At 40.1% G+C, this 20,617-nt stretch overlaps 1 protein-coding gene across 10 annotated transcripts in view; it reads right to left on the bottom strand.

The window, feature by feature from the left end:
• The window catches only part of SMAD9 (SMAD family member 9), a 78,604-nt gene extending 58,135 nt beyond the window's left edge, over positions 1-20,469 (bottom strand). Inside the window, exons 1-3 of one of the 10 annotated variants that reach the window (XM_032403150.1) lie at positions 19,879-20,095; positions 18,334-18,413; positions 10,394-10,607 (exon numbers count right to left, since the gene is read on the bottom strand). The gene's annotated coding sequence lies outside the window, so the exon portion shown is untranslated. Of the gene's footprint in view, positions 1-10,393; positions 10,608-18,333; positions 20,096-20,190; positions 20,207-20,289; positions 20,328-20,392 lie in introns of those variants that run through there. The other 9 variants (XM_032403153.1, XM_032403148.1, XM_032403149.1 and 6 more) reach the window with 9 other exon arrangements.
• Between the last annotated feature and the right edge of the window lie 148 nt (positions 20,470-20,617).

The following is a 20,617-nucleotide window of genomic DNA, read 5'->3' as shown; positions in this document are numbered from 1 at the left end:
TTGAAGTTGGGGGTCAGATAGATGCAATGAGGTCTATTTTGGATATACTAGATCTGAGCTGGTAAGGCGGGTAGAGGGTCAGTAAAAAAGCACTATATCAAAGTGGATTTCGGTAGGCAGTGAGGTACAGGATTTGGAGCTCAGAGGACAAGGCTGAACCAAAGGGATTTAGTTCCAAATTTATCAGCACTTAAGGGGGAAAGGAAATGATAGTATGGAAAAAGCAGAGTCAGGACATTTTATTAAATTATAATAATGGTCTTCTAAGTGGTCTTCTTGCTTTTACACTTGGTCCTCATAGTCTGATCTTAACACAACAGCCTGGTTGACCCTATTAAGACATAAGTCAATTTCATGATCCTTCTCTGCTCAAAACCCTCTGAAGGGTTTATTCACTCCAAATAAAAGCTGAAGTCCTTCCAATGGTCTACAAGACCCTGCAGCACTATACTTCTCAACCCTGGTGGCATGCTGGAATGACCCTTCCTTGAGCATCCACCCGTTACTTCCCTGACCTCTTTTCCTTCTACTTTCTCCTTTGCTCTCTCTACTCCTGGCACAACTGCCTGTTTCTTTGCCTTGAACATGCCATCCTTGCAACTACCCCAGGGCATTTCTGTTTCTACAATGCTCTTCCATCATGGGGCTCTCTCCCTCATCCATCTCCTTCAGAATTTTACTCCTGTAATCTCAGAGAAGCCTTCCCTGTTTCCCCCCTTTATTTTATTTTTAATTTTTTATTTACTTAATGTTTAATTCAGTATAATTAACATACAGTTTTATATTAGCTTCAGGTGTACAATATAATGATTCAACTATTCTGTACATTACTGTGTTCATCAAGATAAATGTCCTCTTTCTCAGTTTCTCTTTTAATTCTAGCTAGTTAACATGCAGTGTTACATTAGTCCCCTCTATTTTTTTTTTTTTAAGATTTTATTTATTTGAGACAGAGAATGAGAGAGAACAGGAGAGGGGAGAGGGTCAAAGGGAGAAGCAGACTCCCTGCTGAGCTGGGAGCCTGATGCAGGACTCCATCCTGAGACTCCGGGATCATGCCCTGAGCCGAAGGCAGTTTCTTAACCAAGCCACCCAGGCGCCCCTAGTCCCCTCTATTTTAAATTGAAGCTCTCTTTCATTTTCTCTCACCCTTTTCTGCTTTATTTTTCCCTGAGCAGACTTATGATTAACATACTACATATTTTACTTGTTTCTCCACATTTTGTTAAAGTGAAGTTCACATTACATAAAATCATTCATTTTAAAGTGAACTATTCAGTGGCATTTAGTACATTTACAATGTTGTGCAACTACCTCTAATTCCAAGTCATTCCCGCCACCCCAAAGTAAAAACCCATAGCTATTCAACAATTTCTCCTTATTTCCTGGTCCTGCCCCCATCCTCAAGCCCCTGGCCCTGGTTATATTCTATTTGCATTCTATTTCTATGGATTTAACTTATTCTGCATATTGCATATAAATGGAAGCATACAATACCTGGCCTTTTGTATCTGGCTTCGTTCACTTGAAATGTTTTCAAAGTTCATCCACAAGGTAGTAAGTATCAGTATTTCATTCCTTTTTATGGCTAATATTTTTTCATTGAGTGTGTGTGTATACATACATATATAACAATTTGTTCATCAATCCAACCATTAATTAACCTATGAATTGTTTCTACTTTCAGGCTATTATAAATAGTGCTGCTGTGAACATCTGTGTACTGGTATTTATTTGAGCCCCTGTTCTCAATTCTTTGGGGTATAAACCTATGAGAATTGCTGGCTCATGTGGTAATTTTATGCTTAACATTTTGAGAGACTGCCAAGCCATCTTCCACAGCAGCTGAACCATTTACATTCCCAACAGAAATGCATGTATTCCAATTTCTCCACACCCTCACCAACACTGGTTATTTTCCATTTTTTGTTTGTTTATTACAGCCACCCTAGTAGGTGTGAAGTGGCATCTCATTGTGTTTTAATTTCGATTTCCCTAGTGATTAATGGTGTTGAGCATCTTCTCACATTCTTACTGGCCATTTGTATATCTTTTTTTTTTTTAATTTTATTTTATTATGTTACGTTAATCACCATATATTACATCATTAGTTTTTGATGTATATTTGTATATCTTCTTTGGAGAAATGTCGGCTCAAGTCCTTTACCTATTTTATTTTAATTAATTAATTAATTAATTTTTTAAGTGGGCTCCACAGCATAGCACGGAGCCCAACCAGGGCTTGAACTCACAACCCTGAGACCAAGAGTCAGATGCTTCATTGCTTAACCGACTAAGCCACCCAGGGCCTTCCCCTTTACCCGTTTTTAAATTGTGTTGTTTGTTTTCTTTATGTTGCATTATAAGAGGGTTTTTTTCAATATATTCTGGATATATAGATACTGAGATATGTGATTTGCAAATATTTCCCCCTTTCTGTATGTTGCCTGTTTGCTTTCATGATAATGCTCCTTGATGCGCAAAAGTTTTTAATTTTGATGATGTCAAATTTATTTACTTTTTCTTTTGTTACTTGTGCTTTTAGTATCATATTTAAGAATCCACTGCCAAATCCAAGGTCATGAAGATTTACCCCTCTGTTTTCTTCAAGGAGTTTTATGGTTTCAGCTCTCATATTTAGGTCATTAATCATTTTCAGTTAACTTTGGAAATAGTGTGAGGCAGGGGTCCAACTTCATTGTTTTGCATGTGGCTATCCAGTTGTCCCAGCACCATTTGTTGGAGACTATTCTTTCCCTACTGAATGGTTTTAACACCTTTGTCAAAAATCAATTGGCCACAAATGTTTGGGTTTATTTCTGGACTTTCAATTCTATTCCATTGATCTCTATGTCTATCCTTTGCCAATGTCACAGTTTTCATGACTGTACCTTTCTGGGATGTTTCGAACTGGGAAGTGTGAGCCTTCCACCTTTGTCCCCCCTTTTCAAGACTGCTTTGTATTTTACTTATTTTTATTATTTATTGTCTCTTTTTCCTCCCCACAACGTAGACTCTATTAGGATGTGAATTTTTTGCCCACCGCTGTACCCCAGCACACAAAATAGAACCTAGCACATAGTAGGTGTTTAATCTTTGCTAAATGAATGAATGGGCTCTTGAGAAGACAGAGTCATTCACAGCTCCCAGAAAAGAATGGGAGTGGGAGGAGGAGAGGTGAGGAGAGGAAGAGATAACCATGGCTGAGCAATTCCTATCAAAGAAGAGTTGAAAGGGCAGGAAGGAGGGGCCATTTAAGGCCTCAGGCTCCAGTGCCAACGGACCCTTTCAAAACCATATTGGCAGGAGGGCATGAGCAGCAGTATCTTTCTGGTGTGTGAGTCAGTCTTCAGCAATTCAAATGTACTAAAACTAAAAATCATGTAGTTACTCTCATGTTGAACATTTTATATTTTTCAAAAACAAACCATCAGATAAGATGAAACAGAATGAATAACAACGCATTGTTTTCTGTGAATGGAAGGGCAAATAGCTTTTGCATCTTATCTCAAGAGTCTCCACAGCTTTTAGTATATTTAAATAAGTATTCCTGATAAGTTAATGTAATTTTACAATCGTATCACACAACATTCCCTGAAATGCAAAAGTACCATACTGACCTTTAAAAAAAAATTCTGAACAAAATCTTAAATAAATACATCTATCACATTTAGTCAAATTAAATAACTGGGTAGTGACATCAGCAAGTCTGAACACTATTGTTACTAATGGGACCGGAGCCAGTGAAGAAAGAGCAGGGCTAGAGTACATGCAGGGCAGCTTACGATAAATGCATTGGCAAATTTTCTTTGGTGTTCATTACTTTTTTTTTTCAATTTGCAAAATTTTAAAAATGTAAATCATTAAGGAAGGATGAAGAGATCCTTCCTGTTGAATATATATTATATAAACTGCTACTGAATAATTGTTATTTTTCTTACATAATAGCAAATACTGCTGCCATGAGATTAAACAATATATGGCCACTCCACAAATAAAGCCATATGGTTCCATCTGTTTCTAGGTTCCATTACAGTACACCTACTGGTTAATAAAGAAACTGTTAACCACACGATGCAAACATGCCTCTTATTTAACTGGTTCACAATCAACAAAGTGTTATCAATATAATTTGGCAGAGTTTGACTTATTGCGGGATTTAGATATGCATCTCCTTATCCTCTTGGCGCTGATGATGATTTAACACAATATGTGAAATATATAAACTAGCACTAAAACTGCATAGCGCTGGGATTTGCCAGGTGCTAATTGCTCTACTCAAGCCTCAGGGAAAATGCACAATTGCCCCAGGCAGTCATCTTAGGTTTAATTATGGTCTGGGAGTTTTATTCCCTGGACAGCGGGGACAGCCTGGAAAGAGCTTTCCCTCAACTTGGTCTTCATCTTAGCGACTAAAAAAATGACCACAGGGCAGTTCACCACCTCCCCTGCAAAGTCCACTCCAGCAGGCAACACTGCTATCTATCCTTCAAATGTAGCTCAGGTCTCATAGGCCTCTGTGACTTCCCCAGATGGAATTCTCTTCTCAGTCAGTACCTCATACACATGACTATTTTCACTTTGGATCATATTTGTTTGTTCATATATCTCTCTTCTATTAAATGACAAAGTCTTTTTTTTTTTTTTGAAAGATTTTATTTATTTATTTGACAGAGAGAGACAGTGAGAGAGGGAACACAAGGAGGGGGAGTGGGAGAGGGAGAAACAGACTCCGCACTGAGTAGGGAGCTCGATGCGGGGCTGGATCCCAGGACCCTGGGATCATGGCCTGAGCCGAAGGCAGATGCTTAACGAATGAGCCACCCAGGTGCCCCTAAATGACAAAGTCTTTAAGAACCTGACTGTCTTGTTCATCTCTGTAGTTCCAACCCTTTGCATCAGATTGGCATTTAATAAATATTTATTACTAATTATCTTAAATGACTATGTCACCTAGTGCTGGTGCCTGGGAAATAGTAGATGTTTAATAAATTTTAACTGCCAGAAATTTTCTTCCTCTCCTCTACTCAAAATTTCGCTCCCCCCCCTCATTTTCATCACCATTCTGCTGTTAGAACTCAGCTCAGGCTCTAATCACCCTAGACCAGTGGTTCTCAATGAGGAATGACTTTGCTCCCTGCGAGTCTCTTGGCAACTTCTGGAGACATTTTTGGCTGCCACAAGTTGGCTGGAGGGAGTGGGTCCCACTGGCATCTAGGGCATAGAAGCCAGAGATGCTGCTGAACATCCTACAACTCAGAGAACAACGCCCACAACAAAGAATTAACCGGCCCCCAGTACGAGTAGGTGAGACACTTCTCCTAGATTTTCATTTCTTGAAATTGACTCCTGGTCATTCCCCTCTAATCCTGTTCTTTCTCTCCTCTAATCTATTCTTTCTAAAATCTCCTTTGAGATATAATTGACATAAAACATTATATTCATTGCAGATGCACAACATAATAATTCACTATTTGTATATATTACAAAATGATCACCACAATAAGTCAAGTTAACATCTGTCACCATTTTTTTCTTGTGATATAAACTTTTAAGATATACTCTCTTGGGGCGCCTGGGTGGCTCAGCTGGTTAAGCGTCTGCCTTTGGCTCAGGTCATGATCTCAGGGTCCTGGGATGGAGCCCCACATTGGGCTCCCTGCTCAGCGGAGAATCGGCTTCTCCCTCTCCCGCTGCCCCTCCTCCCTGCTCATGCTCTCTCTCTCGCTCATATACTCTTTCTCTAAAATAAATAAATAAAATCTTAAAAAAAAAAGATCTACTCTTTTAGCAACATTCAAATATACAATACAGTATTATTAACTATCTCACCATTCTATTCCATTCCATTCCATGGTTTATTTCATAACTGGAAATTTGTACCATTTGGTCCCCTTCACCCATTTTGCCCACCCCACATCCCCAGCCTCTGGCAACCACGTAAATATTCTGTATATCTGTTTTTGGTTGTGTTTTTTTTTAGATTCCATATATAAGTGAGACTAAAAATATTTATCATCCTTTTCCTGTTCAAAAGGTCTTACACTTTTTTTTCATGTCTTTAGTTTTTGGTTTAGTTGCTGCTGGATTTTCAACGCTATCAATACATCAATATGTCAAAAGTGGAACTGGAACCAAGTCTTAAAAATTCCTATTTTTAATGTAGGTGCTTTACAACTGTCACGAACCCTTTTAAATGAGGAGGACACTGAGGGGGAAAAACAGACTCTAAGAGATGGCAGCTAACTTTTCTTCAGTGATCCAAATTTCTAAACCTACAAAGGCCAAATCTCCCTTCTAATTTCATTTGCAGTTTAAATGCTGTGTCACTGAAAGTTATACCACACACTGAACTGTTATCTTTTATGCTGGCTAGATATCCTCTAATCTAACCTTGATTTGTTCAAAATTAATCTGGTCTAAGACAGGGAGGCTTTAAAAGCAAAAAATTTTTAAAAATATGTGATTCCCTTTATTTATATGACCATATGTTATGAAATTCCACAGAATTAATTCTTAAATGTAAAAAATCACATACAGAAGTAGGTGGAAAATATATTTACAAGATTTTCTAGAAATTTGCCATTAAAAATAGCATTCCATGTAACTCATATAGCTGATAAGGGATTCACATCCTGACTATATAAAGAACTCCTATAACTCAACAACCAAAAAACAAACAATACAATTCAAAAGTGGACAAAGCACTGTGAGTAGACATTTCTCCAAAGAAGATATGTAAACGGTCAACAATATGATTGCATGATAACATAACATCAATAGTCACTAGGGAAATGCAAATCCAAACCACAATGAGATTAGCACTTCACAATCATTAGGATGGCTATTATCAACAAAACAGAAACTTACAAGTGTTGGCAAGGATGTGGAAAAAGGACAATCTTGGTGCGTTCTTGGTGAGAATAAAAAATGGCTCAGCCAATGTGTCAAACAGTTTGGCAGCTCCTCAAAAATTAAATGTAGGATTACCAAATGACCCAGGAATTGCACTCCTAGATAGATACACACAAAAGAATTGAAAACAGGTACTCAGATACTTGTACACCAATATTCACAGTAGTATTATTCACAACAGCCAGAAGAAGAGAAACAACCTGGGGCACCTGGGTGGCTCAGTCGTTAAGCATCTGCCTTCGGCTCAGGTCATGGTCCCAGGGTCCTGGGATTGAGCCCCGCATCGGGCTCCCTGCTCAGCGGGAGGCCTGCTTCTCCCTCTCCCACTGCCCCTGCTTGTGTTCCCTCTCTCACTATGTCTCTATCTGTCAAATAAATAAAATCTTTAAAAAAAAAAAAAAAGAAGAGAAACAACCTAAGCGTCCATCAACAGATGACTGGATAAACAAAATGTGGTAGGTGTGGACCATGCAATATTATTCAGCCTTAAAAAGGAAGGAAATTCTGATACAGGCTACATAATGAATAAAACTTGAAGATGTTATACGGATGAAGTGAGCTAGACACAAAAAAGCAAATTTTGTTTGACCCCACTTATAGGAGGTAACTAGGATAAGCAAATTTGTAAAGATAGAAAGTAGAACAGAGGTTACTAGGAACTGGGAGAAAGGGGAATGGGGAGTTCTGTTTGATAGAGACAGAGTTACAATGTGGGAGGATGAAAAAGTTCCGGAGAAGGCTGGTAGTGATAGTTGCACAACACTGTGATGAATTTAATGCTATTGATTTGGATACTTAAATGGTAAAAATGGTAAATTTCCTGTATTTTTACCACAATAAAGAAAAATCGCACTCCAAATGTTATAATAATTTGCTTCATCACTACCTTCAAGGGATTTTTACAAATAAAGTCTCCCTCTACCAAAACCTGAGGTTTTGTTTTTTTTAAATCTAATTTTGAGATGGAAAATAATGTGCCATTGGTACATGGAAGCCTTGAAAGAAATTAGAATCCCCCATAACACAGAATGCTAGGAAATCCCACACTCCCCAGGCCTAATTATATAGGAGAATCTCCTTCCAACAGCCCATACTCATTGAAGGACACGCATAGTTTTGTGCACTCCCTGGCATTCTGGTTGCCTTTCAGATCCTTTCTTCCACTTAATGCTGATTCATGTAAACATATCAATTTTCTCTGATGGTTGTAGCTTAGGAGAGAAAGGAAGTACTATTTTTAAAATATCATTTGCTTCTACACTAAGAAAAAGGGGAAAATATGGAACAATGTCCAGAAAGATTATTTTTTTAAATGAAATCTATTTTCTATCCCAGAATCAACCAACAGCAATTTTACAAACTGTCAATCAATGTTATTGAGCTTTATCTTCTTGGAATTTATGTTATTTTTATATTATAAACTATAAAATTCCTTCAAAGCAAATAATTCCATTCAATAAACATCTATAGATCCAACAACTGTGAGCCTTCTGAAAGAAAGCAGAAATATAAATCATTTCATGCACTAATACATCTGGTATTTATTTATTTATTAAAGATTTTATTTTTATTAAAGATTTTATTTATTTATTTGAAAGAGAGAGAGCATGTGCGTGGGGTGGGGGGGTGTGGGGGTGGAGCGGTGGAGGTGAGGCAGGGAAAGGGAGAGGGACAAGCAGACTCTGCACTGAGCAGGGAGCCTGAAGTGGGGCTTGATCTCAATACCCTGAGATCATGACCTGAGCCAAAACCAGAAGTCCAATGCTTAACCAACCGAGCCACCCAGGCGCCCCACATCTGATATTTAAAGTTGTATTAAAATCTACTAATACTCCAAAATCTGTATGCCTTCAAATCCATTAGAGGGTCCACAGATTTTGAAATTCATTCTTTCATAAAACTGACTTTATGATCCCTCCCGGAATAGGAATGTAACAGAATCTGCTGCATGAAAATATTATTGGGTTAATAAATTTATTCTACAGTACATAACAAAGTACAAGAATATTTGAAGTTAATTTTTATCATCATTTCTGGATTTGGGTGAACGGTGGCCCAGAGTCACTACATAATGACTGCCTGAGGCTCATCCAATAAAAGCCCACAAATATATCAAAACCCTCATAGTGCATAAAGCACACGTGCACTCTCATTTTAAAACAGAACTCTAAAAACAGCTTGATTTCTTTTTATATTAATACTGAATTTCACATAAAACAAAAGGCCCTGACTAAAAATGATATATGTTGCCTAAACCAAGACAGGGTTATAATAGGCAGCCTTGCGCTCACGACATGAGGTGCTGAGGTAAACTGGTGTCATTGGCATTTACACTGAATAAGCCACCGGGAAAGTCTTGATTTACGTTCACCTAAATCCCCGGGATATGGTTCTCTCGACCACTCATCTAGTTTGATTTTTCAGCTAGAATGTCAATGTAACAAGGTAACTAGTGCCTCCAGGAACAAGATGCAACATGATATAATGACTATCTGGAGGAAGAAGACCTGAGTCTGAATGCTAGCTCCATCACTAAGTGTGACCTTTAAGTAATTAACCACTTGGATCCTGTTTCCTCTTCCGCAAAGCTGAAACAAAAATCACTACTTTTCATGCTGAGAGGAAGTGTGCAAAAGCAGTTTGAAAACTGTAAACTAATGTAACGATACTATTTTTTATTATTAACAAGTAGTTCTACTTCTGCTTATTCCTCCCGTGTGCCTTATTGTAGAAGAAAAAAGTGCCAAAAAAGAAAAGAAAAAAGAAAGAAAAAGTAAAACAATCTCAGAAAAAAAGATCAGAGGCAAAAGAGAAAAAAAGAGGATAAATGTTCACATAAAAAGAAAAACTATCTCAACATATTAGCATCGCGTTAGGAATCAAAATTATGACATTTTCTTCCCAGAAATGCTACTATTCACCGAGCAGAGCTGGTGGGTAGGTATTTCTGAGGCCATAATATATACCTTCTGTACAATTCCAGGCAGTCAGGAAGAGGGAGAAGGCGAGAAGATAAAGGGACCCAAAGAGAAATGAGGTGACCACTGTATAAAATCTGACTTTATCCAGCAGTTCCATCTCAAAACCTAATTGAGAACAAGCGACAAAACAAAAAAGGTTCTACCTGTCAAAATAGGTGTTACCAAGTCTGTACAGAAAAGATCACACAGGACCTACTTGCAGCTATTTTTGGCTACGTTTAAACAAGCATGTTTATACGATTTCCAAGTTTACAGCAAACCAGAACAGCACACTGGGAGTAGGAAGAGGAGAAGCTACTAGGAGGCACACGACAGCAAAGTGAAATCAAAGCTGGCAGCTGGACCCCAAGGAAAGGGACCAAAACAAGCCGAACAGAGGAATACAAGCAAACAAACAAACTACTGAAAAACAGACAGCAGGTCTCAGAAGCACAAGAGTTTGAGGTCGCTGCATCTGGGAACGACCAGCCCTTCCTTCCAACTCCAGACTTGCTTACCGTGCAGTCTGTAAACGGTGTTCTTCAGAATTCTGGAGACAGCAGAGAGACTCAGTCAGTGGCAGCGACAAGAGAGCAGCAGGGTGGAGCTGGACGCCAGGGGAAGGGCAAAGCACTCAACTCTGTCCCTCTGCAGATGCCACCGTCCACCAAAGCAGCCCTGCTTCATTCAGCTTTACTTAGTGAGGCTTCTTTGATGAAAGGGCCCTGTTGGCTTAAAAAAATTTTTTTTAATTAAAATTTGACCACCACTGACTTCCACACTCCAGGATCCTTAAATGCAATACGTTCCAATGTAGTAATGGACTCTATGCCAGGAGTTGGGGAGAGGGAGGGATGGATAGGTAGAGCAGGGAGGATGTTTAGGGCAGTAAAACCATTCCACATAATACTATAGTGGTTGATACTATTATTTGCACATTACACAGCTGCACGAACCCACAGAATGTACAACACCCCATGTACTTGGAGTGATAATGATGCGCCAGTGGAGGCTCATCAGTCGTAACAAATGAACCCCTCTGGTGGAGGACATCATACTACCTTAGACTATGCATGCGGGTGGGGGGGGCAGGAGGCATATGGGAACTCTCTGTACCTTTCGCTAAATTTTTTCTGTGAACCTAAAACTGCTCGAAAAAATAAAGTTTACTATTTTTTTTTAAAGAGAAAGAAATAGAACCTATGGAACCTATTAGCTTTCTTAAACCAGTTTTTCTTCCTGCATTCCATATTTTCTGGTAGCACCACTCCCAACAACTTGCCCAAGTGAGAAACAGACTCAGAAAAACCCCATGGAAATCTTATTCCTCTTCTTCCTCAAGCCCACATTTAATAGGTCATTAAATCCCGTGGATGGACCCTCTTACATATTTCATAGCTGTGCCCCATCCCAGACGTCCCTAATGGGTCTGCTCCATGCAGGCAGCTCTGTCCTACTGGGCCTCCCCCATCCACCCACCCCCCAAGAGAGTACCCTCCCTGTTGGGCCCCTAATGCCCTGTCACTCCCAGTCCAGAGCAGATCCTGTCACACTCTTTAGTGACATACCCTGCTGTGAGACTGAAGCAGAATGGGACACTATTTCCAGGGGTTGGGATTAAAAGTATTTTATTTGTGCTTTAAAATGTTTGTCAAAAACATATATATATATATATATATATATATATATATATATATATAAATTTGTCACCAAATTTCTTTTTTTTCCCTAAAGATCTTATTTTTCTTTTAAGTAATCTCTATCCCCAACGTGGGGCCCGAACTCACAACCCCAGGATCAGGAGTTGCATGCTCCACTGACGAAACCAGCCAGGCACCCCGTCTCCAAATTTCTACTATGTGCATGCATTTATATATTTTAATCTGAAAAAACAAAAACAGTATCCTGGGTAAGATTTAACGCTTTTAGCGTCACTTTCAAACCAGGTTTTGCTTCTCTGGTTCACAATCTTTCTCCTCAAACTACATTCCCTTCTCATCAATCCTCATTCCTTTTGTCCTTCACTGCCTCCCCGCTGCCCTGAGGCCTGTGTGCAGCTACATCCTGGAAACCTTCCCCACGGCCCCAGGCAGCAGCATTAATGAGCTCTCCCCAGCTCCTCCCGGCTTCCCCAGCACCTGGCATATACCTTCATGAAAGCACAGAGGACGCTCCCTTCCTTACATTTGTTACCTGTTTTCCCCAGAGACACCCAGCCCCTAGGGAAGGCCACAGGCCATGGCACAGAGTGGTCTGAACTGTCTAACACTACAATAAATGTTGCTTGAATGAAGGTAAAATCCAGCTTTATCAATCACGTTAACTACTGTATCTTATATGAAGCCCACGTAATTAGGCTACCTTTTGACCTACAGCCCGTTGCTTTGCTGATGTAATATAACAAATTCCTTTGACAGGCAGAAGCCTATAATGCATTCCCTCCTTCCTGTGCATTTAATAGTCTTTCTGCTGAAGGTGCTGTTGTATAGCACACTAACCTGGACGTGAATACCTGCAAAGTGTTAAATGGCTATAAATAATATTTTAAATGTTTTTTTAAATGGTATGTGGGTAGTTTTTTAACATTTTATTGATGCATGTGTGTTGTGGGAGGTTGAGTTTCCTGGCCAAAGGCTGCCTGAGTGGTGGAGGTTATAAACTGATGGAGAAGAATCACTCGTAACTGTGTTAAGGATTGCCGTTTGGGGTAGTTCAGATTTTTAATTGCCAAAGATATTCATGAAGCAGTGGAGATGCGTCAACACCATCTCACCAGCTTTGCTAGGTGTCCATATGGCTATTTAGAAGCGCCACGCCCCTTCAATTTGTCTTCAGTCTCTTTCAAACACATCTTTGATGATGTGATTCTCCTGTTCAAGCCCTTTAGTATTTCTCTTTTGACCACAGGTTAACATTTAATAGTTTTCTCTTGCCTACAGATTAAAATCCAAATGCCTTATCCTTCCTTCTGCCTTATTCTACAAAACACCAAAATATGTTAGGGAAGAGAAAGGACGGTGGTTGAAGGAAGAAACTAAATGTAACAAGTATCAAGGATGAGCCAGACACCAATGCTAGGCGCTGGTCCCTTCCCTCTCCGATAGTATAGTCTACAGCGGGAGATAAGAATCTAAACACATTATTGCCAGACAGGTGATACATTATAATAACTGCTATTAAAAGGGCCAGGGGCGGTTTCCTGTAGGAGGGGGCCATGCACACTCACTCTTGAACCAGTAGAGGGTAAGAGGGAAAACCAGAGAAGCAAAAGCTCATCTCCTGACAGACACAGTAGTACAATTCCAGGCCCAGGGATGTCTTCAGCATCCTTCAGTTCTAAACAAGCACCTACTGCAAGAATCTCTATTCCCGGGCGCCTGGGTGGCTCAGTCGGTTAAGCGACTGCCTTCGGCTCAGGTCATGATCCTGGAGTCCTGGGATCGAGTCCCACATCGGGCTCCAGCTCAGCGGAGAGCCTGCTTCTCCCACTGACCCTCTCCCCTCTCATGCTGTTTCTCTCTTGCTCACTCTCTAATAAATAAATAAATAAAATTAAAAAAAAAAAAAAAAAAAAGAATCTCTATTCCCCTTACACTTTGTATTTCACTTGTATTTAGAGTCCTAAAACCCCAAATGGGACCATTGTAAGTATCTTTGTCAAGAGTGACTCAAAATTCACACACAGTAAAAATGGAAAAATATAGAGAAATCCAAATAGTTTACTTTTTTTTTTTTGCATAAAGAAACTATTGGATAAATATTCTGATATTTGCTTTCCTGACCTCTCTCTAATTAGGCTATGAAGTCCTGATTTTATTTTCTTTTAGTACTTTATTTTGTTATATGGTCCTTAGGGTTTGGGGCCTCATAGGCAGTGTAATTACAATAGGCACAGAGTAAACAATGATTGAATGAATAACCTATATAAGTCCCCAAAACTTATAAGTCCCACTTTCTAGCGCAATGACTACATCCACAGATCACATTTTAAAACCCCAAACTTAATCCATACAATATCTTGAAAAAAATTTAAAATGTGTATTTGCAATCAATTTAAATCAATGACAACAGAAAGGAAGTGCCACTCCTCTGAAGTAACACCTAGGCACCAACTTGCCATAGTTTGCGAACACGGCCAACACCTAATGACTGTTTTGTGTAAACACAATTAACCAATAAGCCCTAAGGGAAGCATTTCTGTACACAAAGGTTTCTCTATGACAAACACCTAATCTAAATTTTTCTCCTAGAAGTGAAATTCTACTATCACCAGAAAACAGGGAAAGAATGGTATCAATGCACCAACAAGTGAAGGAAAACCACAGGAGAACTAAATTCTTTTTAGCTTTAACACATTTTCTCATCTTCCACATTCACTGGCTTCTAATAGTCACTCATATCATTAATCATAACCATTAATCATAACCGTAACAATAACCTCCTATCATTCATCATAACCATTAATCCTCGGAAGTGCCACTTTATGAACAAGTTGTGCCAATTTCTGGGTAGTCATTTGGAAACTGGAATTCATTTTCCCAGAGAAAGTGTTCTGAGTGCTGACAGATTCCCTGGCCAGCCCACTGAGACCCTCTGAACTCCTAATACAGGCACCTTTAATACTGCTAACACCAACTCAAGTAAGCAATGTGTGCCTTTGGCATGAGTAAGCTTGTCCAAGCTAACATGTCTCAAATCCTCACAACCGTCCCAATGTACAAACTTTTCAACGAACTCCTCTTCCTATGCCAGCCAAACTCCAGTTCTCTCCTGTGTGATTCCCAGCAAAGAAAAAAAGCAATATCTATTAGTGGATTAGTGGATTTATAATGAAACATGAATAGAAGTCAAATATTCTACCATGAGATGGAAAACTCTGATGGAATCTGTGAATCCTTTTAGGAGTTAATTTCTGAAATGTGTGGCTCCCAAGTCAGTTAAATTTAGATACAAGAATTCAGAAAGCAACTCCCAGCACTTCAGTTGAATTTCACCATCCATCAAACTCTGCATTAAAAAAAAAAAAAAAAGAAAAAATCTGCAAATCTGCTCCAGACCTTCCACAGCCTGTTAATACTTAGGACAAACTCCTTCAAGGCTTCTGATAAACGGTCCCAAATGACAGTTCCGGATCTATCTGCTACCCTACCCATGTCACAATTTCTGCATTTCATCAAATCAAATCAAAACATAGAGTAACATACACACTAACCAAAGCAAATCTACATTTGATCAGCTTCCAAGCAATTTAACAGATTAAAGTGAAAAATATTAGGCTACTCGGAAGAAGATATTCCTCCGGATAAAGCAGGGTTGGGATCCAGTGGGCTCACCGCCCAGTCCCCCTGGGGAAGCGCTCTCAGGCGCGGTGAATGTAAGCTGTTGCTACTCACAGTGTTCACACCTCCATTACTCCCAATGCCTCCCTCTAAGCTGTTTCAGAAGGAATCTCCAATGTCAACCCGTCTGGGTGGCCCCCAGAGCACATGTGCACTTTACAGATTATTTGTCCAGTGGTTGAAAACTGGAGTTTTTGCCAGGTCACTGGAATTCTAAGATGAATGATCATCCCTAGTGATCTCAGTGTTTAATAAACCAAAGACTGCTTTTCACTAAACCCATTTCATGACTGAGGAATACATGTCTTCCATTTATAGTCCTTCAAAATTAAATTTCAGAAAGGGTAAGAGGAAGTGATCAAATATTAAATATTACATATCCCCAAGGGGAAATTCATATATTAAAGCAACGACACCAATGATATCAGGTAATCTGAATACAAAAGAGAGAGAGAAAATTTGATATTTAGTACGCCCCCCCCAAAAGAAAATCAAAATTATCTTTACAGGAAAAATCAGATTTTGTAGGACTCCTTTACATTTATTCTTTGGGTTAAATTTTTATCTTTGAATTAAATATGGGTTAGAGAATGAAGGGGAAGAACCAAAATCTTTTCAGTGTTTATGACTTCTAAAATGATACAGAACGGTACACATACATTTGTAATTTGTTTCTTACTATTTCTGCATTTCATCTTAAGTTCTGAATTTAAATTTTATGTCAGTGTCTCTTTGAGTCTTAGAAAATTGGTTTTGAGTTAATTAGACTTCCCAATTAAAACTGTAAAACTGAATGTATTATAGAGGCATGATATTTATACACAAATTATATTTTTTACATTACACTATATCTATTAATTCTGAGTCACTTAACAGAGTATGACACATTTTAAGAAATGATTTAGTATTGCTTATTAATACAATGAGCACTGCACAGAAGGGAGATTCAGCTCTCTGACAAGGCCGATAAGAAGACCCTTCATACATCCAACCTGACCAAAACAGAAGCTCATCTCAGTAGCAGTCTGCTTTTTCTTTTGTGAGCATAGTTTGAAACATATACACTAAAAATGGTATCAATTTTTATGTAGCTATGGGGGGTGGGGAGAGGGGTCAGCATATCATGTTAGCGATTTTCTGTGGAATCACATTAGAGTTTCATTGTGGTAGCCATATCACATTAGAATCTGGTTTTTTTGTTGTTGGTGGTTTTTTTTTTTCCCCCCTAAATGGTTTCCATTGTGTATTTAGTGAATCTGATATGGAAAATTGCTAATGCAATGAGTATCACATAAGCTTTCCTGACTGTAATGCTCAGCCACAATATTGAGAAGAGGCTCAACTGGACCAGAGGCGTTTCAGGGCTAGCTCTCCACAGCCTCTGAACAAAGTCCTCAGCTCAAGTTCAACACTGGCTTCTTGAAAGATGGACCGCTAAGACCTACTGTATGGGGGAAACTCTTTTACAGATTTTGTTTCAGAAAAAAACATGGGTTCAGTGATAGATGTGTCATTTAATTAATATTTATTGACTGACCACTATGCTGGTCATTGTGGTCGGCATTAGGGGAATGAAAAAGATAGACAAAACATGGGCATTCCTTCACAGATTTTGAAAGCACTGACTGATTAGAAGAAATAAATTAGCACATGAGTAACTTAATACAAGGAAAGGAAAATGCAGGGAGGGGGGTGGGAGGATGGGTTAGCCTGGTGATGGGTATTGAGGAGGGCACGTTCTGCATGGAGCACTGGGTGTTATGCACAAACAATGAATCATGGAACATTATATCTAAAACTAATGATGTAATGTATGGGGATTAACATAACAATAAAAAAAATTAAAAAAAAAAAAAAAAAAGGAAAGGAAAATGCAAAGAGCCGTAGCAGCTCAGAGGAGGACACACCTGAGACAAGGGCCATCAAAAAGTCCTGTAAAGGCAGCACCTGGTCAGGACCATAGCATGTGAGGAAGACGCAGATATATCTGAGGATCTGATGCTAGGTTGGGAAGCAGGGGGTGGCATTCTAGGCCTTAGCATGCGTAAAGATGCAGAGAAGAGAAAAGCCAGGGCATGACGGGAAATTATAATTCATTATTTTAATGACAGCATAAAATCTGGAAGGAGTGGGATGATAAACCTGGAAAAGTAGTCTGGGGTCAGCCTGAGGCTGCCACCACAGTAGAGTAGTACAGGGTGTTCCAGAAGGTTTGGGGTGGAAGTGTCAGGATGCAGTCCACTGGCAAGATTAACACTTTCTGATGCTAACAGATTTTGTGAAATCTTAAACTTTAGTTAGCACACGTTTCTTAAGACACAATTTATAGGAATATTTATTTTAAAAGGTTAGTTTGTTGCCAAGGGATAACTGTTTATTTTTTGTTATGTGACTACTCATGACATGGACATTCATGAGCTTAACAGAAAAAGAAATCTATAAAGCATGCCCAAACTGTTATAACTACTTATGAATTTACTGTTTGCCCTTTTTTTTTTTTTTTGCTTTAGAATAACTTTTCAACTCACTAGCAACAGTAACCAAGGAAATATAAATCCAACAGCCTAGAATTACAACTATTTGAAAAGATTCATGCTTTCAATGTACTGCTACATTTATTCTTTTATTCTGGACACTTCCCTGTTTCTGAATTCCTCTCCAAATGTTAGAAGTAATAAACAAAATCTGCACTAAGGTTTGTTAGAGGCTTAAAATGTAATTAGTATGTTTTGCAATAAAAAAAAAAGTCGTTATTTTCCATAACCTTTACCTTCCCTTAAAGCAAAGTACACTCTGTGGATAAGTATTATTTCTGACATAATAAAGCAGAATATGATGAAATATTGCAAAGAGAATGTTAGATATAAACTAGTTAGTTACCCAAGTGCTATAGACCCCTCCTGAAACATCAGCTCTCCAAAGGAATTTGCACTCATTAATCAGAATTAAACTATTTGTAACACTGAAAGTGAATATTTTAATCTTTATGAAGTAATTTCTTGACAGATTTTTTTCTCCTCCAACTGACCACATGCACAGAAAGGATAAACAAATTTGCCAGTTGTTTATTACTTATATATATCCTTGACAAGGTTTCATTAAAAAAAAAAAAAAAACACCTCTTCTTTCTCATTCCATGTCTTGGGCAATCAGGGATGCAGTAGTTGATATCTGTGAACATTCTCTGATTAGCCATTAACTGAAGATATAGAAGTAAAAGAAAAATATTTTAGAGAGAGAAAAGCCAAATAGTTCATGCTGACTTTAAGATACTGATGACAAAGCTGTGAGAATTATAAAGTACTTAGGGGTTTAACGTAAAATTTGTTTATACCTTTGATCTTTAGTAAACACTGTACTGATAAAAATGAGTTTGTTCAGATCAAGAATATGCTGGTATTCTCTTAAACATAGCTTAAAACCACAGAGCTGAAGCATAAAACAACTTGGACAAAGATAGCCAGTCAAGCATAAAAATGGGAGTTGGTTGTGTCAGAATAGATTAAGAGGCTGAAGGCTGTCCGCTAAAGACAGTTGTCTTGCCATCAATGAAGGCAATTATCATCACTAAAAGTTCTTTTTCTGATATATTATTTTAAACTTTTGTCATATTATATTTAAAATGCTCCTTATTTATAAACTATTACATCATTTTCTTATCTGCAGTGTCCTTCTTGGATAACCACAAATTTGAAAACAGTCCAAAATCTTGTTCATGGTTTCCTACAACCATAGAAAGACTCACTTATTGTATTTGGAGTTAGGAGAATGTGTTTGGGTTTTACTTTTACTTCCTTTTTAAATATAGATCGCTATTTTAAAAATATAAACATCCAATGGCATTCCCTCACACCAACAGGACTCCTAAGGCAGAAGATCTGTTTGTAGCATGAACATTTCACTCACTCAGAAGGATGCCCCAAAAGCTCTGCTCAGTTATGGCCAAGTAGCATTATTAAATGCCTCATGACTTGACAGTTATCCTCTATTATTCCTGCTAAACCACACTTCCAAAAGATCATCCGAGAAATCTGGCAAACCACTGTAATGACACTTGTAAATTGGATCCATTAAAAGCAATCCACAGTGTCCTGTGGGTGTGCATCCGACTGTTAATTACTGGGTAAATAATTTACATGCAACTTGATTCCGAAACTAGATATGTTATTTGTAGGCTATTTTTCAGGAGTACCAGTTCCAACCCAGAAACAAGTCAACGGAGTATTTCTAAATTATCATTTGAAATTTCCACTGTCAAGGGTGGGAGGAGGAAGGAACAGTAACGGGAAGACTTGTCAGCGATTAGCCATCCATAAAAATGTTTTCCCCCGCGCTCCTCCTTCCGATCACAATGCTGGCGTCAGTTAGTCTCCTGTATCTGTTCCCCACCTCGCCCCCCTCCCCTCTGCGGAGAGCTGGCACCGAATGGCAGGCGAAGGAAAAGACAAACATCCCAGCTCCCAACACAATCCAAGCGCTAGCCCAGAGACACTTGAACAACATTCCTAACTTTTTTTTTTTCTTCCCACTTCGCGTGCTTCAAAGGTAAGCAGAGTAAAAAAACCTATGAGACAGAAGGCCAGGGAGGCCAGCTGAGTCACAATTACTACCCTCCACCCCGATTTCTCCACAGCCCCCCACTTTCGGCCACAACAAACGGTTACTCAGCTCTCAGTCTGCGTCTCCACGGCGCCTGTCCTCGGTGCTCGACCCCCGCGCGGTGCCCAGCCCGGGTGCCGCAGAGCTAGCGCGCATCCCTGCCCACGCCCTGGGCCACAGCCCCGCTCGGCCGGCGCCCCCGCCGCGGGACGAGCATCCTCCTACAGGTCCCAGGTGCCCGCCGCCCGGGCGGCTGCGGCGGCGGGGAGGGCGCGCGGCCAACTCTCCGGAGCTGTCCCCTCCGGCCCCACCCCACCCCCAAACAGGCTCCACCAAGAAATACGGGGATGGAGAGTACAAAGAACCAAGCCACACACCAAAGGGCCTCGGAGACTTCCGTCGGGGAAGAACAACTTAGCCGCACAAGCACACACACACGCTCTCGCCCAGCGCGCGCCGGGGAGGGCATCTCTTACCTGTCCCCACGATGCCACTCATCCCTCCCCCACCCCAGGTCTGGCTGCCCCCCACCCCCCGCCGTGGGTCCCCAGCCGCCCACTCCAAGCGCCGCGCACTCACTGCGTGGCTGCGCGCGCTCAGCGGCTGCAGGGCCCGGCGGCGGCGGCGGCGGCGGCGGCGGGGACCGAGACAGCGGCTGCAGCGGCGGCGGCGGCGGCGGCGGCGGCGGCGGCGGCCCCAGCCGGCGTCAGTCAGACTGGAGCCGCGAAGCCTCATCGCCCGTATTAGTGCGCCGACCTGGAAAGCGGCCAGGAGCCCTGCGCACGGGTCCGCCCCCGCCCGCCG

The sequence above is a fragment of the Phoca vitulina genome, unplaced genomic scaffold, assembly GCF_004348235.1.
Source record: "Phoca vitulina isolate PV1807 unplaced genomic scaffold, GSC_HSeal_1.0 scaffold5, whole genome shotgun sequence".
Lineage (NCBI taxonomy): Eukaryota > Metazoa > Chordata > Mammalia > Carnivora > Phocidae > Phoca > Phoca vitulina.
The sequence above is the reverse complement of the archived record's forward strand: the minus strand, read 5'-3'. Positions and strand labels throughout refer to the sequence as shown.